Source organism: Tamandua tetradactyla, chromosome 24 (genome assembly GCF_023851605.1).
Source record: "Tamandua tetradactyla isolate mTamTet1 chromosome 24, mTamTet1.pri, whole genome shotgun sequence".
Lineage (NCBI taxonomy): Eukaryota > Metazoa > Chordata > Mammalia > Pilosa > Myrmecophagidae > Tamandua > Tamandua tetradactyla.
Window position 1 is genome coordinate 120,510 of NC_135350.1, and position 23,523 is coordinate 144,032.

Below are 23,523 nucleotides of genomic sequence, written 5' to 3' on the forward strand. Positions count from 1 at the left end.
GTCGTCCTAGGAGCTTGGAGGGACGTGAGCAGGTGCAGCGCCTTGCAGTGGTGGCCCAAGTGCCAAGATGGCGTTGCCCGCTGTCCCTGCAGGCACGGAGGGGTGGGGCCAGGTGAGGGGGAGGGAGCAGGAGTCCCACAGACGTTCACCTGCCAGATCAGTGTGGGGCCACTCCCTCCATCTGCCCCCACTTGCTTACGAAGAGCCAACTCAGACCCAGCACAGGAAGGGGACACCTGTGGTTTTTATGGCCACCCCATCCCACCTCCTAGCATGCAAGTACAGGCAGACACCCTGCAGATGAGAGATGGGGAGTCCCCGGGGGACTTGCCTGGACAGACTCCCACCTGCTTCCAGACCGTGGCAGTCCACCTGCTCAGGTGGGCTTGCAAGGAGGATCAGGCTGTGCAGTTCACCAGCCACAGTGTGGGTGGAGGCGGAGTGCAGCCCCCTAGAGCCCACGGCCCGAGACCACATAGAAGGAGACCATCCTGGGGCCAGGGAGACCCAGGGTCAGGGAGTCTAAAGGGTCTGCACATCCCAGGATCAGCACATCCCAGGGTCAGCATGTCCCAGGGTCAGTGTGTTCTTGGGTCAGGGAGACCCAAGGTCAGGGTGTCTCAAGGTCAGGGAGTCTTGGACTCAGGGAACCCCAGGTCAGTGTGTCCCAGGGGTCAACACTTTATGGGGTCAGCATGTTTCAGAGTCAGCACATCCTGGGGTCAATGCATCCCAAGGTCAGTACATCCAGGGATCAGCACATCCTGGAGTCAGTGTGTCCCAGGGTCAACATGTCCCAGGGTCAGCCGCGTCCATGGACAATAGGCAGGAGAGGGAGGAGCACCAACCCCAGCAGGCACAGAGGCCACGGAGCCAGCTCAGCTGGCCTTGGGGTAAGTGGTAGCCAGAGGACCCATAGGGCCTTACTGCCCACCTTCCTGCTGATGGGTGTGGGGTGCACCAGGGACCAAGGCACCATGCAGTGGTCAGGCCTGAGCACACTGCTGCCACATATAAGACACTTCTGCTGACAGCTGTGAGTGGTGGCGTTGGCCTGGCCACCTAAGTATGTTGAAGGAGTGTCAGCCAGCAGCATGGGGTCCACTGCCATCAGACACCCCGGAATGTGCCAGGCCATTCCTTACGAGGGCAAATTCTCAAGGACCATAGTGAAACTCAGGGTGGGTGTCTGGGAGAAAGAGTAGCCGTGCAGAAGCCAGACGGAGGGGCAGAGGCTGTAGAGCCCAGGAGTTGTGCCTGCAGATCACTGAGGTCTGATCTTTGCTCAGGCAGCAACTCAGGAGCTGGGCTCCGCACCGGAAGGTCCAGGGGTGAGATGGAGTCTGGGGCTTGGGAGTTCCACCTGGCCAGAGGCCACACCTGAGCCATCAGCACAAGAGTCACGACCCAAAAGAGTTGCCAGGGAAGAGGGGACGAGGCAAGGAGGGGTCAGCCAGGGAGACCCTGCAGGAGTGGCCAGGGATGAGTACAGGGGGCAACCAGGCCAGGGACATCTGATGGTCAATAAGCTGATGTTATGGATCAAACTGTGCCCCCAAAACAACACACTGAGGTCCTAAGCCCCATTTGTAAGTAGGGCCTCTAAAGATGTTATCAGTTAAGTTGAGGGCAAAGTGCATCAGGTTGGTGTCCTTAGAAGTTTGAACACAATAATGGAGTGAAATGGCCATGGCCGGAGGTGGAGGCTGAGCTGTGGGGCCAAGGAGCGTGCAGGCCCACCCAGGGGACTGTCCCAGATGCTGCCGCGGTGGCCTGTGCAGTGAAGGGGCCAGGTATGGCACCATGCCCTGCACCGTTCCCAGCAGGAGACCTCAGCCCTCCTCCCTGCCAGACCTTTAGTCAATCACAGGGCCGGGGGCACCTGTGCAGGCTGTGCGTGGTACCGCAGCAGGAAGGAAGTGCCCTGCCAGCTGGCACCAGGAGGCAGCTAGAGGACAGCTTGGTGCCAAGGTTGGAGCAGTAGCTTCCCGGTTCCTGCTGCAGGGTGATTTTTAACCACACACTCCCTTTGTCTGAGTCCCTTCCCCCAAGTGGCACCTATCAAAATGACCAGTTTCTGAGACCCCGTGGGTTCAAAGACAGAAAGAGTTTATTACTAGGCATGAAGCAGGAGAGCCTCATGGTCCAAGATCTGTCTCCTGAACTGCAGTAACTCTGACAGTTTTAGAGAATTATAAGATGGGCAGGTTTAGGATAATGAGCACAGTGGCAGCAGATGATGTAATTAAAGGTGCCCTGATCACTGAGCATGTGCAGATTGACCACATGCTGTGTCACGGGGCATACATAAGAAAATGGTGGCCTTGATATGATGATGGGTTTGACTTCTAGTATTCTGATGAGGTCTAGGTGACTTGTAGGTTAGAATCTAAGCTACTGCTCCTGGAAGGTGAGCCACTTTGGTTAGATCCTGTCTCGGTTATCCAGATAGCCTTGAACTAGGGGTGGGTTAGTTCTGGGCTGACCCAAGGCCCTTCATAAACATTAGGTGCTGTCTTTAGTTATTGTAAGACTCTAAATTTGGAAAACAGGATAAGGGGGTACAAGCGGAGACCAGTCACGAAGTTTTTACTATCATAAAATAAAGGCTTGATATACAACCATTACCAAAGATCAAGGCAGCTGGTGACAGTTCAGCGACCTCCAGCTTTTACCTCTGGACATTTCACAATGTAGGAAGATGTAAGAAAAGCATCTAAATAATGATTCAGTAAACAAAATTATGTGTTAATTCTCAGCTCTCGCCTCTCCCACACTGCTGCTGCCCCCACCCCAGGACCTCAGAGCTGCTGAGAAACAGGTTGGGAGCTATCCCTCCATAGCTGGGCAGCAAGTCCCCACCTCCAAACCTGTGATCCTACCACCTCTCCTTCCCTCTGGCTGCTGGAGGGGCTTCAGGGTCTGCGTGCAGTGCCCCCACTCCCCTCCATGTCAGGGGCTGGGGCAAAGGCTGCCGGCGGCCCAGGCCACTTCTTCCACCGTGGTGGGCACAGCTTTCTCAGGCCCCCCCATGCAGGGACCCGAACCTCTGCCCTGGGCCAGCATGACCTCGCAGGCAGCACCAGGGGTCACAGGCCCTTGGATAGGGATCCCTGTAGCCAGGGGCAGGGACAGGCAGTTTAGGAGGGGGCAGGCCACCTCAGGCCCAGCCAGCCACTCTCCCCATGGGCCCGGGCTGGCTCTCATGTCCTCCCTGAGGAGGGACCAGTAGAGGAAGGAAGACGCTAAGGGACTGACCCTCCTCCAACCACTCCAAGGAGACCAGGAGAGAGCAGTGTGAAGACTCTGCTGTCTTCTCCAGGCCTGAGCTGAGCCGTCCTGCGGCCACTGTGTCTCTGGCCAGATAAATCAAACCTCCTGGGCCCAGCCTGGAGGTATACTGAACTCACACCAGCAAAACCAAGAACCTAAGCTAGTTTCTATTTCCAAATAGAACTAAGCCAAAACCAAGAACTAAGCCAATTTCTATTTCCCATGTGTCCAATTTGCCTAGAAAACCAAGTTTAAATACAACCGACCGGTTGTCGGCAGCTCACTTCCTCGTTCCTAAGCAACCTGCTGCTCCCCATTCCAAGACCCCCTCAGTGAAAGGGAGACTTCACGTCAGCCCATGAGAACAGCTGCATGTTGGCTCCCTGCTTGGGGGTCTGGCCCAGCCACCTCTGGCTGAAGCCCACCCTGGGATGGAAGCTCACACCCTGGATGGAACCCCCTGAGCCGGGCCCAGAAGACAAACGCGCTGCCCGTCCCAGGAGGCTGACCTCGCCTTAGCAGCTTTGTTAGGCCACCTGCTGGTGCGCTTAGGAGCCAACTCTGCTGCTTCGTGTGGAGAGACGGTTAAGGGTTAGGGTTCCATTTGCCCTAGCAGGTGGGGGCTGCTGTTCCTGGGTATGGGAACAGAGCACCCTGAAAGGAAAGAAAAGCCAGCCTAGGGGCAATATCGGGGGCAGGGGTGCCTCGGGAAAGCAGGAAAGACAAAGAGTGGGTGCCAGGCTTCTGAGCTTCAACCCCCAGGTCTGGGTGTTGCTTCCTATGAAACGGAGCTCAAAAGATATTAAAGAATGACAAGAAAAAGAAAGAAAGAAAGAAAGAGAGAGAGAGAGACAGAGAGAAAGAAAGACAGAGAGAGAGAAAGAGAGAAAGACACAGACGGGTCCAGGGGGTCTGAAGCTTAACTTTGACAAACAGACAACTATATTCTTAACAAGATCCTGCTTATATACTGCAGGGTGACAAAAGGCATGCATGCATTTCCTGGGGAAACAGAGTGCTTATCTTTCAGTGCTCTTTTCCTTCATACTTAAGGTAACTATTTGGGGTAAATATTCTCTTCCTCCCAGACTGTTCTACATAAAGCAGATAGCAATCTTCACAGTTTACTGCCACCACCCTGAGGCCAGCAGCTCCCTATCTGTGGGCACAAGGCTGGCAGAGCCACAGCCCAGGGCTCCTGGGCACAAGGGAAGAGGTAGCTCAGCTGACATCAGACCCACCTCCAACGGAGGCAGCTGCCACCCTCTGACCAGCCATGGCCAGCACATGTCCAGGCGGGACGTGCCTATAAATTTCACCCTAAGCAGACCCCAGGCTGGGGCTGCCCCCACAAGCCCCTTTCCCTCCCAGGCCCTGCTGAGGAAGGGGTGAACAAGCCCCCTACACACCCATCTTCAATGCTGCTGCCATCTCCTACTGACTGTCCCCTGGGCCCTTGGTCCCTCCTGGGGATGTTTTTGGGAACTGCACAGCTCAAGACACGAGGTGAATGAGGTGACTTCCCGGGCCTTCCTCACCTGTGCAGCAGGTGAGGGGGCCGCAGGGGGCAGGCTTCTCTGTGTGTGGCTCCAACTTTGGCAGGGCCGTGACTCCATCTGCTGCCAGTTCCCTGAGGTCTGAGGGCCCCATAGCCTCCTCGGTGGCCAGCTGTCACGCCCCCATCCCTGGAATCCTGCAGCAGGCAGGCGGGGGCTCTTACCAGCACTACCCATGGGGGGCCAGAGCCCAGAACCCTAAGGGAAAAAGGAGGGAGTTGCTAGGGGGCCGAAGGGAGGGCCCCTAACCAGGCAGGGCCAGGCCCAGCACAGCTCCTTCAGCTCTGGGTGGCTCCATCCAGTCCAGCCTGTCCCTCAAGGGCAGAGACCTCCTTGTGGAAGTCCTCAAAGCCACCTGGAGGCAGAGACAACACCTGGGCCTCTTGGTCAAGCGCAGCCAGGAGACGCCCAGGTAGTCACTGCTGAGAGTTCCAGACTGCCAGCAAGGGCCAGTCACTTGGTGTGAAGCAGGATAAAACCAGGCAAATGCAAGTTACTGGTTTCCTATTCAGCTCTGAAAGAGTTAACAGACAATTAGAAGTCCCTTGTTTCTTATCTAGCTCCATAGGAACTAGTACAGAGCTGCAAACTGTCTGCAAACTTCCAGGGGCAAAAACTTCCCTAAAACCCCCAAAACTCCCCAAACCATTGGAACCTTTCCAAATCATAAAAGCTTATAAAATCAATGCTCCAAAACAAATTATGAGTGAGTGATGGGAAGCATAGAGTCATAAAGATTGCTAACCATTTGCTCAAAGACAAACTTCAGGAATGTGACAACAAACCAAGAATTCTGCTAGCTATCTCCTCCTTGAACAAAGACACCTAGTATCCAAAAGTTACCTTGGGAATCTGTTACCAACAAAACTTTCCTATAAAACAAGCCAGTCCACTCAGTGCATGTCCCTCACCTGGGCACTTTCGCCTTAACCTCTTTAATGTGTATGGGGGCGTCCAGCCTGAGTCCTGCCAGCCCAGCCCGCTGCCCTCTCCCTGGATGGGGACACTGCTGGGGGCTCGTGCACCCCACACAAGCCCCTTGGAGTACCCCTCTGTCCACAGCTACCTCCCTAGAGACCCCAGGGGAACACCGGCTTGAGACACCTCGACCTCCCCCAGCTCTTCTGCCCCCACCCTTCCTGTATGGCCCTGCAGGGAGCCTCAACCCTTTCCTAACAAGACACTCATGAGGCACCCACCTTCCTGTCCCCCGTACCCACCCAAGAGCCCCAGGCCCTGCCCCTCCTGCCAGCACTTGAGTGGAGCCCCTGGTCTCGCCCACATGGTGGAGAAGCTGAGTTCTCCAGCTGCCTCCACATCGCATACCCCGGGCTCTTCCTCCCTGCCATGGGGCCCACAGTGCTCAGACCCTGGAGTCTGCCCTTCCTGCTCTCCCCGAGGTCGCCGTGCCCCCCAGCTCATCCAAGGGTCCAGAAGATGGTGGCTTCCTTGTCTCTTGCCCCTCCCCACTGCCCCCAATGGCTGCTGTTCCCTGGGCTGATCCCACTGTCCAGTACACGTCACACCCCAGCCCCACCCTCCACAGCAACTTAGGCCCTGGCTGAGCTCCTCCCAGGGACTGCAGCCCCCACCACTGCACTCCCTTCAACACCCTCTTTACATAACACCTTCTTACATTACAACCTCTTAGAGGCCTTAAGGTGAAAATCATAAGCTTTTCCTTAATCCCTACACAAAGTCCTCCCTTACCCTCACCAAGACTGGTCAGACAGAGTCCCTGGTGTGTAGGGAGCAGGGGCCCGTCAGGCTAGGGCAGGTTAGGTTTCCTTTCCCTTTCTGTGGTTCATATTTTGTTTCAATGCCTGTATGATCAGGGAATGTGGCTGTGAGCCTCTGGCTTTCACCACGTTTGCTCGGAGGTAGCTGCTGGTTTTGTAAATGCCCTATGGCTTTCAGGAGAGAAGGTTCTCTGTGCTCTCCACTTTGGCCACTGTGAATCCCAGGAACAAATGACCTGGTGGCCTCTGGGGACCACTGAGGACCATCAGGGCAATCAGGGGCCATTTGGGACAAACAGAAGGTCACTGAGGACCATTGGGGCAATCGGGGGCCATTGGGGAGCATGAGGGGCCACTGGGGACCATCAGGGTCACCTGTAGGCAGCAGCATCACACCAGCCTACCAGGTGGGCACCAGTGGGACACACCAGCCTACCAGGTGGACACCAGCGGGACACACCAGCCTACCAGGTGGGCACCAGTGGGACACACCAGCCTACCAGGTGGGCACCAGTGGGACACAGCCAACGTGTGTCCACCTCTTGACACCCCCAGCCCTACCATCTCCTCGGCCCCCTGTCAGTGGGAAACGGAGTGCACCTTTTCCTCCCTCCTTTCAATCCAGAATCCAAGTCCTCTAAGGCAGGTGATATGGACATGGTGGGAACTGTGGGCAGTGGTGGGGTGGAAGATGAAGCCCTCCACCCTCACAGGACACTGGTGTCCTCCCACCCTGCTGGGTGAGTGTCCACCCTAGCCCTTGCTCTTGACCCTGACCCTTGGACCTGACTTCATGGCCATTCTCTCCTGACAAGTGGAGTAGAGGGAAGGGGCAGGTCCCCAAGCCTGAAGCCACACAGACCCCCATCTAGAGCTGAGTGGACAGAACAGGAGAAGCTTGAAACCCACCCTGAGCTGCACTCAGCAGGCAGCACCTCTTTGGAGCAATGCACCAGCCTTGCCTCCCATCAAGGATTGCAGGCCACTGTCTGGGGAAAATGGCCTGTGAGTTGAGGCTGAGATGGTCACCCTCTGCTGACTGCAGATTTTTCAGGCACCAGGCTGGACAGACCTGTGTCGGGAGGGACAGGTGCATGTGGGAGCACAGAGGACACTTCTGGGTCTCGGGCCTCCCAGGGGGCAGTTCCACACATGGTCCCCTTGGCTCCCACAGGTGCACAGCCAAGGCTGGTGGGATGGTAGCCAGGCCACAGGGGACAGAGCCAACCCCAGGAGCACCCACGGTGGCCCAGAGCAGGCAGGGTGCCACCTGTGAGGGCAGTTGTGGCCTCTGAGAAGTGTAGGTCACTGTTTTAAATCCCAGCAGAGAGCGGGGGTCTGGACAGGTGGTGCTGGGGTGGTGGGGTAGGTAGTGGGGATGGGCCATCCAGTCCAGAGAGACAGTCTCAGGTCCTGCTACTGCCCCCTGCTGAACTGGCACGACAGACTAGAAGTAGACCCCTGACCCTGGCTCCAAGAGGACACCCACATCTGCCCCAATGTGGCCCATCCTCAGCCAGGGCTCAAGGACCCTGGGCAGGCCGGTGAGCTGAGGCAGCCAGGGCAAGGGGCTCGGGTCCTTCTCCAAGCCACTCACCTCAGACAGATGGACTCACTTCAAGGAAAAAATCTGAGATGATGGTATGGTATCCCATGACAAACTCTGGGACCTGCCCTGCAACTAGTTGTTGAAGAGTACATTGAAAACTATTGCTTCTTTCTTTCTTTGCTTTGTATGTATGTCATTTCATACAATTAAAAAATTAAAAAATTTTAAATAAAATAAAATTTAAAAAAAGAATGCATGCCTTTGGCAAAAAAGGAAAAAAAATCAAACCATACAAAAATACATAGTAAATAAAATCTCTTGTCCCCAGCCCAACCTCCAGGTTCCCCCCAAGGGGAGCCACCACCAGACTTGGACACGCAGGGACATGACCCGAGCTCAAGGGACTGTTTCTGCTCCAGGCCCAGGATACCCTTCTCTACCCTTGGCAGCTCCAGGGGCTCTCAGCACTGTCCAGCAGATGCCCTGGGGCAGAGGCGGGCACCTGGAAGTGGGGCAGGCACTGTCCCCAAAGGTGGGGGCCGCTGGCCATGCAGCCATAAGAGACACTGATATAGGTTCCCATGCCAATGCCTGTACTGGGAGGGGGGTGGTGAAAGGGGTCTGCCCTCCCATGGAATCTGGTCACCACCTTGCCTTCCTTAGGGCCCACCCTTACTCTAGCACAGGCAGGAAATTCCTCAAATGCTGAAGCACTGTTTTTCAAGCATAATTTTAATTCTCCAAATTAACTTGCCTTAGTCATAAAACCACTACTGATCACCATCTGTCCCTTCATAGTTGTAAAGCCCCTCCCCAGTCATCATAACCCTTAACCAAGTCACCCTCTAGGATGAATTCGGGAAAAGCTTATGCAGCCAGGCTCAAGTCTGGCCAGATGCAGGCTCTACAAGGGACAGCAAGGCCACCCCAGTGGCCAGCAGGGCATGGCCAGGCACAGGGAACCCAGGCCATCTAAGCAGGCAAACCTGCTGGCTGGCCCAGGGGAGGCCAAAGAGCAAAGAGCAGAGAATGGGGCCAAGGAGGAAGGTGGCCAGAGCCAGGGCAGCTGCCTGAGAGTCTGCTCTGCTCACCACAGACCAGATGGCACAGCGGCATGACTCCTGCCCAGGGAAGCTGGGCCATTCAGTCCTGCCCAACATACAGGGGCAAATGCCTGGCCACTGTCCTGTAAAAAGGGATTTTATAAAGCTTAACAGTAGCTAATTTTTCCGGCTTAATTTAGCTATTTACATATATTTTAGCTTCTGAAATATCCAGCAAAAGCATTTGTGTCATTTTATATTCACAGCTATGCATTTGGTGTGAGTGAAGAATTGTAAAGAAAAGAATTATGGGCCCCATCAGGCTGAAGATAAACAATCTGAGACTTTTCCAGGGCGGTTATCTGTTTCTGTTCCACCCCCATAACTCCTTGCCCCTAAATTACTTGTTATAAAACTGCGGCTATCTGCAATAGCCACTCCCATGACTCGTGCTCAAGAAATGCTTGCTGTAAAACTGTTAAAAGTGCTTGTTATAAAACTGCTTGTTTTAGTTTGCTAGCTGCTGGAATGCAATATACCAGAAACGGAATGGCTTTTAAAAGGGGTGATTTTACGAGTTGCTAGTTTACAGTTCTAAGGCCAAGAAAATGTCCCAATTACAACAAGTCTATAGTAATGTCCAATCAAAGGCATCCAGGGAAAGATACCTTGGTTCAAGAAGGCCGATGAAGTTCAGGGTTTCTCTCTCAAGTGAGATGGCACATGGCAAACACAGTCAGGGCTTCTCTCTCAGCTGGAAGGGCACATGGCGAATACGGCGTCATCTGCTAGCTTTCTCTCCTGGCTTCCTATTTCCGTGAAGCTCCCCGGGAGGCGTTTTCCTTCTTCATCTCCAAAGGTTGCTGGCTCGTGGACTCTCTGCATCTCATGGCTTCATCGTTCTGCTCTCTCTGAATCTCTCTGAATCTCCAAAATATTTCCTCTTTTATAGGACTTCAGAAACTAATCAAGACCACTCAAATGGGTGGAGACATGTCATCACCTAATCCAGTTTAACAACCATTCTTAACTAAATCATATCAACCAGGGAGATGATCTCATTACAGTTTCAAACATACAGTATTGAATAGAGATTATTCTACCTTTAAGAAACGGGATTTATATCAAAGCATGGCTTTTCTTAGGGGGCATATATCCTTTCAAACCAGCACACTGCTCTTATCTGCTTTTTGCAAAACAGCACCTGTGACCCATGCTCGACCCCCACCCCCCTCATCTTACCCCTTAAAAACTTTTACAAACTCAGGCTCGGGGCTCTCTGTTCCTGCGTGTTCAGTGAGCCCCACGCATGTGTGGAAAATAAACCCCTTGCGTGTTGCATGAGAGAATGTCTCTTGGAATCTTCCTTTGTGTGGCAAAACTCTCAAATTCTTACAGTCCCACCATGTTTCCCACTGGCCTCACAGGTCCACAGAGGCAAAGAGAGGCCTGCAAATGAGAAGCAGTGGGCATAGAGGTTACAAGGGGTAGCAGGTGGGAGGGGGGAACAGAAGATGGTGCCGGTAAGGAAGGGGGTGAGGTGAGGAGGGGGGTGCAGGCTGGGAGGATGTGCAGGCTGAGGGCCCTGCTCTCTGTGATGAGCCAGGATGCACCGCCTGGCACAGGGGAGGAGGAAGGGAAGGTGGCAGGGAGCGCACATCAGGCCTGTGAGGGCAGCGTCTTGTAGGGGTTCGGGAGGCCCTTGGGGTCCAGCATGGCTTTGAGTGCCCTCATGAGGTCCACAGCCTGGGGCGGCATGCTGTAGCCGATGACGTTCTTCTTCTGGAATCCCAGGTCGTGCTCTGCGCTGACGCTCTCCCCCTGCCATGCCGTCCACGCCCAGCAGCGTGGGGCTTAAGGCCTCTGACGTCACGTTCAGGTGCAGGTTGCAATCGCCTGCGAGGATGCAGAGGCGCGGTTGGGGAGCTGCGGGCAGCCAGGACTCCTGCCTCCTGGACCCCTTGCCTCCCTAGATCCCCTCCCTTCCCTAGGGCCCCTCCCATCCCTAGGATCCCTCTGTTCCCTGGAACCCCTCCCTTCTGCAAGACCCCCTCCCCTCCCCTCCGGAAACTCCTCCCCTCCCTGAGACACCCTCCCTTCTCCAAGACCCCTTCCCCTCCTTCAGAACTACCAGTTCCCTCTTGCCCAGCTAGCCTCATCCCCTCCAGCCAGCCAGCCACTCACCTCCGCAGCCTGGTTCATCCCCACACCAGCAGGGCCCTGACAAGACGGCCCCACCCCTGTGCCCACAGCCTTGCCTCCCCACCCCGAACTCCGTGCCTAGTCACTTTTGCTCCCTCCCCGCTCTCCCAGGTCTCCCCCAGTCCTACCCCTTCCTAACAGAGCCCCAGTCACCTGGACCATCCCCCCCCAGATGAGGCTACTGGGGGCCCACCCCTCCCCCAGGCACTTCCACCCACTAGGCGCCCCATTCTGGGACCCCCTCTTCCTGCAGTTCCACAGATTGTCCAAAGTCCTCTCCAGCTCCGGCCTTCATAGGGACCCCAGTGCGCCACCACCCCTTTACCTCTTCTTGGGATTCCCAAAGGTTAATGACCACTACACCAGCCAGAGGTACAGGGGCCTGGAGTAGCTGGGCAGCTGGGGTCTGGCAGGGGGAGCCTGGGGACCGGCCATCCCCCCTGGCCTGGCTGTGGGGTAAGGAGAAGGGAGTGGGGTGCTCCAGCTCTGTGGCTTGAGGAAACGAAGACATTACCACTGACTGAGCTTGGGGAGGAGACAGACAGGAGAGGCCCAGGGCTAGGGGGTAGGAGGGGGGACAGGCTGGGAGGAAGGGAGAAGGGCAGGTGGGGGGGATGCTGGGCCAGGGGTATGCCCCTTGTCATGTAGGGGAGGCAGTGGGACAGCAGGAGGTGCACATTTAAGACTCAGCCACAGACGAGCCCAGAAATCAGGGAAGGGGGTATTGCTTGGCTGGTGTAGCACATTTGTAAATTTTAGAAAAAAAGAGAGAGAGAAGAGGGCCCAACCTGAGCCCCAGGAGGGCCAAGACTCAGAGGTCAAAAGCATGAAAGGGGCCAGGAGTGGGCAGTGGGCCCTGGGATCATGAGAGAACTGCACCCCAAAGAGGAGGGCACTGACCTCCGAGACCAGCAGAAGAAGGGGCCGGGAAAGCAGTTCTGGACAGTGGATAAACTCAAAAGCAGTTTCTCCTTGATTCTTGAAGATGATTATATGAAGATATAACTTTTACAATGTGACTGTGGCATTGTTTTAAGCCTTGTGTCTGATGCTGCTTTTATCCAAGGTATGGACAGATGAATAAAAAGTATGGATAACAAATAAATAAATAATATGGGGGGACAAAGGGTAGAATAAATTGGATAGATGAAAATACTAGTGGTCAGAGGAGTAAGGGGTACAGTATGTATGAGATTTATTTTTATTTTTGTTTTTCTAGAATGATACAAATATTCTAAAACATGATCACGGTGATGAATACACAGCTATGTATTGATATTGTATACCATGTATGGAATATATGGGTGTGAAAATTTCGCAGTAAAAATATTTTAAAAAATAATAAGTGGTTTGTAAGTGCATTGTGAGCTGCAGCTCCCCAGGAGCTCTTGGGGGCCAAGAACGATGGCACATGGAGACAGAGCTGCCTTCCTTTGGAGGACCTCCAAACCAGGCCAGCTTGGGCTTCTGCCCAAAGCACAGGGTCTCCCAGCTGTGAGAGCAGAGCAAGACCCTTTTCCCACTAAGAGTAGGGCCCAACTACTACACTCTCAGGCTAAAGGGGAACCCCAAACAACCCCCAGCAAAGGAACTCACTGCAAAGAGAACTGATTGTGCAAGGAGAGCATCTCCACTGCCCCTTCACAACCGTAAGCAAGCCCAGACGCAGGTTTGCAGCTGCAGCTCACACAGCATCAGTGGTCACAAAGACACTGAGCTAAGAATGAGAAGGCCAAAGGGCTTCCAGCTAGGAGAGGAAGAAGCAAACCAAATACCTTCGGGAGGAACCATTTCCAACCCCAGCCTCAAATATTCCTCACAGATAGAAGCCCATGTCAAAAAGTCATACACACTGGGAAACAAACCACCATGAGCTAAACCCAGTGAAATCACACACCAAAGATTTCAGATATTGTGATTTCCAGAATATAAAGTGTTCAATATGGTCAAAGAAATAAAGGATAAAAGTATAAAACAGCATAAAAGTATGACACAGCAAAGTTTATAAATATCCAAATGAATCTAACAAATGAAGAATATAATCACTGAAATGTATATAACTCAAGGAGTAAGATTAACAGTAAACAGATTAATGAACTGGAAAATAAATAAAATTATTCTGATGCAGTTGAGAGAATTGGAGATATGGACAATATGAGCAAGAGATTAAGAGACCAGGGAGAGGATGAGAGCTGAGCTGAAGCTCAGCAAGAGAGAGGAGAGGAAATGGGGAAGAGGAAATACATGAAGAGATAACAAATGAGCATTTTCTATAACGGGTGAAAGACACCAAAGCCTAGCAAATCCCAGGCAGGAAAAGCAGACGCTCACTTAGACAAATCACAGTGAAACTGAAGAACTAGAAAGACAAAAAGTCTTAAAAGCAACAAAACAAAAAAAGCATGTTGTCTTCAGCAGAAAATCAATTAAACCAATGGCTGGCTTTGCAGCAGACCTTCATCAGAAGATGGGGGCATTATTGTCACTGCAGAATGACCTAGAATGGTTGGAATTCATTGGGAGAAAAACACATTTTAAGAACAAAGTAAAAAGGTGTACAGGGGGTTCAGTGGTAGACAGCTCACCTCCCATGCAGGAGATCTGGGTTCGATTACTGGACCATGCACCACCCCAAAAAAAGAAAAGAAAATTGTAAGCTCTTGTAGCAGTCACATTTTGTCCAGAGTGGTAATAATTATTTCTGGATTTTTAAAGGCTGTTTTATATATGTATAACCTGGTATTCAGAGATAAGAATGAAGGTGATTGGGTCAGGATTAAGGTAATTCAGAACACAGGGGTAAGGAAGACATTGTCTATATTTTAGAACCACACCTACTTTTTGAGACCAAAAGAAGAAAGGTTTATTTTGTCCAGAACCTAAGTTTTCTGTAGGACATAATCTAACTTAACCTTTCTGGATAGCTCATTTAAACAACTGAAAAACAGGGAGCACAGAATAAAAATGAGGACTTTTACTCCTGTATAGCCTGGATATATCCCAGAATATATTAAGCAGATAATCAAAAAATATTGGCTAAGTTCCTTGAGGGATGGGAGAAAAAACTGTTAAACTTTACCACTGGGGAAAGCCCTGATACTGTGTCAAACACTAGGGACATCCAAATCAATAGGCCAAGCCCTTGATCTTGAGGCTTGCTCTTGCGAAGCTTACGTAAGTAGCAGAAAAGCTTAACCTACCATAGGTGTGCCTAAGAGTCATCTCCAGAGGACCTCTCTTGTTGCTCAGATGTGACCTCACTCTCTCTAAGCTCAACTCTGCAAGTGAAATCATTGCCCGCCCCCCTACGTGGGACATGACATTCAGGGGTGAAAGTCTCCATGGCGACATGGGAGATGACTCCCAGGGATGAGTATGGCCCTGGCATTGTGGGATCAACAATGCCATCCTGACCAAAAGGGGAGAAAGAATCATAACAAATAAGGTATTTGTGACAGAAAATTCCAATAGAGTCAAGAGGCTACTCTGGAGGTTGCTCTTATGCAAGCTTCAGGTAGACATTGCTATGTATCATAACCTGCCAAACCCCAACCAGGACCACTCCAGCCAATCCTAAAGAACACCTAGGGCAATATATACGATTCTACAAAGGTTCCATGCACTAGAGTAACTTTCCAGAAACCTACAACCTCCAGATGGGTCCCTGGACAAGATAAGTCCTAAAACCTAGAGGGCCCAGTTTCTCCAGAACATCAGATAGTTCCATCTCCCTACCCCTTATTATTGACAACCCTGCATACATGTTATTTTTCACAAAAAAAGAAAAAAGTGATGATAAAAATGCACATTCTGTCTAGCCTCCAATGTTCTGGAGCAGCTAAAAGGAAAAAACCGAGAGGATTGAATGGTAGCCCACGACAAACTCTGGGATCTCTCCCGTAACTCCTGGTTGAAGAGTGCTTTGAAAACTATTGCTTTCTTCTTTCTTTGCTTTGTATATATGTTATATTATACAATTTTTAAAGTTTTTAAAAGTTAAAAAAGAACAGAGTAAAGATATTTCTGGACAAATCAACTCTGGGACATTGTCACCTGTTTACCCTTGCAGAGGATGTTCTAAGAGCAGAGCTTCAGGCGGGGGTTGGGATTCCAGTGGAGTGTCGGGGGCACAGGAAGGAAAAGGAGCAGGGGTGGCCTGGTGGGAACACATGGCCGACTGGGTAAAGATGGTGACGGTATTGTGTGCAGCCACAGGAACTGATGGGACTAAAGCAAACAGTCCTGCTCATTCTTCAGGGGCTTGGTACTGGTGAATTTGCCTACTTGCTAGAATTTATCTGTAGCCCCAAAATCAGTATCTGCAGGACTTCTGCAGTTTTCTGCAGACATGTACAGAGCAGTGGAACATTCGCATCTGCCAATGGGCACGTTCCCAGCAGAGGTCAAGGAGGGCAAGCACAGGGATGCACTGCCTTCCTGTTTTGGCTCTCAGACTGTCCACAAGTGTCCTTTTCATCTAATATCTAACATTTTTCAAATTTTGCATTTTTTATTGTTGCTTCTGAAGGGCCCCTGCATAGTGCTGAAGTGCCATCTAGTTTTCTCAAGTACAGGAAGACTGGGTTGTGCCTCTGGAGAAAACACCTTTTCAACCAGCGCCTTTTAAGTGTGACCTCTATAAGCGAGAAGTTAGGATTTAGGGGATGCCTTTGATGACTGAATCATTCTGTAGAAATTCCTTTTTACTTTCCTCCATATTGGAGTACATAGAAGGAAATACCTGAAATCTCCAGCTGCTTGATCTCTGATAAGGACTGTATAGCAGCTATACAGCCTTTATTTAGTGCTGTTGTCATTGTACAAACAGTGTGACTGGCCCCCATTTGTACCCCATTGTCAGGTATTTCACCTTTACAGTCTTATGATCACTAAAGACAGCTCCTAATGTTTATTAATGAAGGGTCTTGGGTCAGCCCAGAGCTAACCCACACCAAGTGCAAAGCCCTGCCATTTTCTTACACAGTCTGTGACTAGGCGTGTGACCCATCTGCACATCAATAATTAGATCTTCTCTAACCAACTTCAAAGTGAAACGCACATGAAAGAAGGTTCTGGACTGATGGGTGGAGAGCAGACATTCCAGGATAAACTATTCACACCTGGGAGCCATGGGTCAGTTTACTCAGGGCCTAACTAAATAAACCAGAAGGTGATATCGACAATCAGAGTTAAAGGATCCTGTTCCTCCTTTTGTTTGAGAGGATAAAGATACTGATTAACTTTAAACACAGTAAGTTAACAATGTAGGGCATGTCCCTCCACATGGGACCTGACTCCCAGGGATAAGCCTGGCCCCTGGACAGGAGTGAGAAAGACTTCTGGACTAACAGAGGGAAGAGAAATGAAACAAAATAATATCTCAGTGGCTGAGAGATTTCAATTAGAGTTGAGAGGCCATTCTGGAGGTTGTTCTTATGCAGTATCTAGATATTCCTTTTCCATTTTTGGTGTATTGGAGAATCTAGAGGAAAATACCTGAAACTGTTGAACTGTAATCCAATAGCCTTGATCCTTGGAGATGACTGAATAACTATTGAGCTTTCAAGGTGTGGCTGTGGGACTGTAAAAACCTTATGACTAAAAAAAAAACCTTCTGACTGAGACTCCCTTTAAGGAAAAAAAAAAGACAATAAATGAATAACATGTGCAATGGAGGTATAGGATGTTTTGGGTGTTCTTTTTATTTTTATTCTTATTTTTGCTTTTTTTTGGAGTAATGAAAATGTTCACAAATTGTGATGATGAATATACAGCTATATGATGACGCTGTGAGCCGTTGACTGTAAAATTTGGATGATTCTATGGTATGTGAATATATAGCTGAATAAAATTGCATTTAAAAAATGCATGGCATACTTCTAGAGTATGCCACTAAAAGAAGAGACACAGAGTGGACAATTTCCTAATTAGTAAAGGGCTAGAAATGAAATGAGAAAAAATACCAACCAAAACAAGGTAACAAATCAGAGCAAAACACATGGAGAAGGAGTGAGAGACAAGTTGAGGGTTCAAGGCAGGATGAAATAAATACATCTGAGTAACTAATAAACTGTAGTGATTATAAAAAAAACTAAATGTACCAGTTACAAACAATCACTTCCAAATTGAATGAAAAACGAAACCTGCTACATGCTGTTTACAAGAGGCACATCTAAATCATCAGGAGAAAGATCGAAAGTAATAGGAGGAAAACTGATCTATCAGACAAATAAAAGAAAGCTAGCATCATGCTATGATACCAAACAAAACAGGTGTTAAAAGAAATAAAACAAGATCCGCCATCTTATCCTTCCCTTTCTCCTCCTACTCCAGCGGCTCTCCAACCACCACCATGCCCTCTTCCGCCTTCACCGGCTCCTCCGCCACCGTCCTCAACAGCCTTGCCATCCTCACCTTTCCTCCTCCAGAACAGCTACTAGGGGAGTATAAACGATACAGAACAGCTCCCGGAGCCATGACAGAGATAAAAAAGACAGCGTACCCCATCCTGGAATGGCTGACTGGCTGGGAGAAGCCGCTCCGGTGAGATCGCCAAGGGGCGTGGGCTTCCCCGGGTGGGGCGGCAAGCGGCTGGAGTCCCTCCCCTTCTTCCTGGGCCAGCTGGCAGAATTGGGCAGGCGGTCCCTTCAAGCCACGGTGGCTGGCGCCCCCACCACGCGCGGCCCCCCAGACCAACTGAGAGAATTGGATTGGAAATCCGCAGGCCATGGAGAACGGTGACCGGGGGGGTTCCTTCCAAACACGTGACTCCCCGGTCTGGCTGGGAAAGGTGCACTTTCCCAGGCCACGGCAGCTGGCGCCCTCCCGCCACGCTTGGCGCCCCGGGCCGACTAGGAAATTCGGACGGGCACTTTCCTGGGCTGTGGCGGCCAGTGACCCTCCCCGCGTTCGGACCCCGGGCCGGCTGGCACTCTTCCAAGCCGCTTCAGCTAGCAAACTTCACGGACAGCGAGAGTTTTCCAAAGTTAAAGGACCCATAGCACCTTCTACTGGTGGGACCCGCAGACAAAAGTGTGCCAAGAGCGCCACCTACTGGGCAGGATAAGAAAAACAGAACCCAGAGATTTCACAGAAAAATCTTCCAAACTTTTGGATCCAACACCCAGGGAAATCTGTCTAAATGCACAGATGCCAGCAGAAGATGATGGATCACACTAAAAAAATTGAAAATATGGCCCAGTCAAAGGAACAAACCAATAGTTCAAATGAGATACAGGAGCTGAGACAACTAATGCTGAATATACGAACAGAAATGGAAAACCTCTTCAAAAACGAAATCGATAAATTGAGGGAGGACATGAAGAAGACATGGGCTGAACATAAAGAAGAAATAGAAAAACTGAAGAAACAAATCACAGAACTTATGGAAGTGAAGGACAAAGTAGAAAAGATGGAAAAAACAATGGATACCTACAATGATAGATTCAAAGAGACAGAAGATAGAATTAGTGATTTGGAGGATGGAACATCTGAATTCCAAAAACAAACAGAAACTATCGGGAAAAGAATGGAAAAATTTGAACAGGGTATCAGGGAACCCAAGGACAATATGAAGCGCACAAATATACGTGTTGTGAGTGTCCCAGAAGGAGAAGAGAAGGGAAAAGGAGGAGAAAAACTAATGGAAAAAATTATCACTGAAAATTTCCCAACTCTTATGAAAGACCTAAAATTACAGATCCAAGAAGTGCAGTGCACCCCAAAGAGATTAGACCCAAATAGGCATTCTCCAAGACACTTACTAGTTAGAATGTCAGAGGTCAAAGAGAAAGAGAGGATCTTGAAAGCAGCAAGAGAAAAACAATCCATCACATACAAGGGAAACCCAATAAGACTATGTGTAGATTTCTCAGCAGAAACCATGGAGGCTAGAAGACAGTGGGATGATATATTTAAATTACTAAAAGAGAAAAACTGCCAACCAAGACTCCTATATCCAGCAAAATTGTCCTTCAAAAATGAGGGAGAAATTAAAACATTCTCAGACAAAAAGTCACTGAGAGAATTTGTGACCAAGAGACCAGTTCTGCAAGAAATACTAAAGGGAGCACTAGAGTCAGAAATGAAAAGACAGAAGAGAGAGGTATGGAGAAGAGTGTAGAAAGAAGGAAAGTCAGATATGATATATATAATACAAAAGGCAAAATGTTAGAGGAAAATATTATCCAAACAGTAATAACACTAAATGCTAATGGACTGAATTCCCCAATCAAAAGACATAGACAGGCAGAATGGATTAAAAAACAGGATCCTTCTATATGCTGTCTACAGGAAACACATCTTAGACCCTAAGATAAACATAGGTTGAAAGTGAAAGGTTGGGAAAAGATATTTCATGCAAATAACAACCAGAAAAGAGCAGGAGTAGCTATACTAATATCCAACAAATTAGACTTCAAATGTAAAACAGTTAAAAGAGACAAAGAAGGACACTATCTACTAATAAAAGGAACAATTAAACAAGAAGACATAACAATCATAAATATCTATGCACCGAATCAAAATGCCCCGAAATACATGAGAAACACACGCAATCACTGAAAAGGGAAATAGACACATCTACCATAATAGTTGGAGAATTCAATTCGCCACTCTCATCAATGGACAGAACATCTAGACAGAGGATCAATAAAGAAATAGAGAATCTGAATATTACTATAAAGGAGCTAGACTTAACAGACATTTATAGGACATTACATCCCACAATAGCAGGATACACCTTTTTCTCAAGTGCTCATGGATCATTCTCAAAGATAGACCATATGCTGGGTCACAAAACAAGTCTTAACAAATTTAAAAAGATTGAAATCATACACAACACTTTCTCGGATTAAAGGAATGAAGTTGGAAATCAATAATAGGCGGAGTAACAGAAAATTCACAAATACGTGGAGGCTCAACAACACACTCTTAAACAACGAATAGGTCAAAGAAGAAATTGCAAGAGAAATTAGTAAATACCTCAAGGTGAATGAAAATGAAAACACAACATATCAAAACTTATGGGATGCAGCAAAGGCAGTGCTAAGAGGGAAATTTATTGCCCTGAATGCCTATATCAGAAAAGAAGAAAAAGCAAAAATGCAGGAATTAACTGTCCACTTGGAAGAACTGGAGAAAGAACAGCAAACTGAGCCCAAAGCAAGCAAAAGGAAAGAAATAACAAAGATCAGAGCAGAAATAAATGAAATTGAAAACATGAAAACAATAGAGAAAATCAATAAGACCAGAAGTTGGTTCTATGAGAAAATCAATAAGATTGATGGGCCTTTATCAAGATTGACAAAAAGAAGAAGAGAGAGGATGCAAATAAATAAGATCAGAAATGGAAGAGGAGACATAACTACTGACCTCACAGAAATAAAGGAAGTAATGACAGGATACTATGAACAACTTTATGCTAATAAATACAACAATTTAGATGAAATGGACGGGTTCCTGGAAAGACATAACCAACTTTGACTCAAGAAGAAATAGATGACCTCAACAAACCAATCACAACTAAAGAAATTGAATTAGTCATTCAAAAGCTGCCTAAAAAGAAAAGTCCAGGACCAGACGGCTTCACATGTGAATTCTACCAAACATTCCAGAAAGAATTAGTACTAACTCTCCTCAAACTCTTCAAAAAAATTGAAGTGCAGGAAAAACTACCTAATTCATTCTATGAAGCCAACATCACCCTTATACCAAACCAGGCAAAGATATTACAAAAAAAGAAAACTATAGACCAATCTCTCTAATGAATATAGATGCAAAAATCCTCAATAAAATTCTAGCAAATCGTAACCAACAACACATTAAAAGAATTATACATCATGACCAAGTAGGATTCATCCCAGGTATGCAAGGATGTTTCAACATAAGAAAATCAATTAATGTAATACACCATATCAACAAATCAAAGCAGAAAAATCACATGATCATCTCAATTGTTGCAGAGAAAGCATTTGACAAGATTCAACATCCTTTCCTCTTGAAAACACTTCAAAAGATAGGAATACAAGGGAACTTCCTTAAAATGATAGAGGGAATATATGAAAAACCCACAGCTAATATCATCCTCAATGGAGAAAAATTGAAAACTTTCCCCCTAAGATCAGGAACAAGACAAGGATGTCCACTATCACCACTATTATTCAACATTGTGTTGGGGGTTCTAGCCAGAGCAATTAGACAAGAAAAAGAAATACAAGGCATCAAAATTGGAAAGGAAGAAGTAAAACTATCACTGTTTGCAGATGATATGATACTATACGTCAAAAACCCAGAAAAATCCACAACAAAACTACTAGAGCTAATAAATGAGTACAGCAAAGTAGCAGGTTACAAGATCAACATTCAAAAATCTGTAGCATTTCTATACACTAGTAATGAACAAGCTGAGGGGGAAATCAAGAAACGAATCCCATTTACAATCGCAACTAAAAGAATAAAATACCTAGGAATAAATTTAACCAAAGAGACAAAAAAACCTATATAAAGAAAACTACAAAAAACTGTTAAAAGAAATCACAGAAGACCTAAATAGATGGAAGGGCATACCGTGTTCATGGATTGGAAGACTAGATATAGGTAAGATGTCAATCCTACCTAAATTGATTTACAGATTCAATGCAATACCAATCAAAATCCCAACAACTTATTTTTCAGAAATAGAAAAACGAATAAGCAAATTTATCTGGAAGGGCAGGGTGCCCCGAATTGCTAAAAACATCTTGAGGAAAAAAAATGAAGCTGGAGGTCTCGCGCTGCCTGACTTTAAGGCATATTATGAAGCCACAGTGGTCAAAACAGCATGGTATTGGCATAAAGATAGATATATCAACCAATGGAATCGAATAGAGTGCTCAGATATAGACCCTCTCATCTATGGACATTTGATCTTTGATAAGGCAGTCAAGCCAACTCACCTGGGACAGAACAGTCTCTTCAATAAATGGTGCCTAGAGAACTGGATATCCATATGCAAAAGAATGAAAGAAGACCCGTGTCTCACACCCTATACAAAAGTTAACTCAAAATGGATCAAAGATCTAAACATTAGGTCTAATACCATAAAACAGTTAGAGGAAAATGTAGGGAGATATCTTATGAAACTTACAACTGGAGGTGGTGTTATGGACCTTAAACCTAAAGCAAGAGCACTGAAGAAGGAAAGAAATAAATGGGAGCTCCTCAAAATTAAACACTTTTGTGCATCAAAGAACTTCATCAAGAAAGTAGAAAGACAGCCTACACAATGGGAGACAATATTTGGAAATGACATATCAGATAAAGGTCTAGTATCCAGAATTTATAAAGAGATTGTTCAAGTCAACAACAAAAAGACAGCCAACCCAATTACAAAATGGGAAAAAGACTTGAACAGACACCTATCAGAAGAGGAAATACAAATGGCCAAAAGGCACATGAAGAGATGCTCAATGTCCCTGGCCATTAGAGAAATGCAAATCAAAACCACAATGAGATATCATCTCACACCCACCAGAATGGCCATTTTCAACAAAACAGAAAATGACAAGTGCTGGAGAGGATGTGGAGAAAGAGGCACACTTATCCACTGTTGGTGGGAATGTCAAATGGTGCAACCACTGTGGAAGGCAGTTTGGCAGTTCCTCAAAAAGCTGAATACAGAATTGCCATACGACCCAGCAATACCACTGCTGGGTATCTACTCAAAGGACTTAAGGGCAAAGACACAAACGGACATTTGCACACCAATGTTTATAGCAGCGTTATTTACAATTGCAGAGATGGAAACAGCCAAAATCTCCATCAACAGAAGAGTGGCTAAACAAACTGTGGTACATACATACGATGGAATATTATGCAGCTTTAAGACAGGATAAACTTATGAACCATGTAAAAACATGGATGGACCTAGAGAACATTATGCTGAGTGAGTCTAGCCAAAAACTAAAGGACAATTACTATATGGTCCCACTGATGTGAACTGACATTCGAGAATAAACTTGGAATATGTCATTGGTAACAGAGTCCAGCAGGAGGTAGAAACAGGGTAAGATAATGCGTAATTGGAGCTGAAGGGACACAGACTGTGCAACAGGACTATATACAAAAACTCAAAAATGGACAGCACAATAATACCTAATTGTAAAGTAATCATGGTAAAACAC

The 23,523-nt window shown here is 48.1% G+C and overlaps 1 pseudogene; it reads right to left on the reverse strand.

The window, feature by feature from the left end:
• Positions 1–10,819: 10,819 nt before the first annotated feature.
• LOC143668410 (D-2-hydroxyglutarate dehydrogenase, mitochondrial-like) overlaps positions 10,820–23,523 on the reverse strand; it is a 34,576-nt pseudogene continuing 21,872 nt past the window's right edge.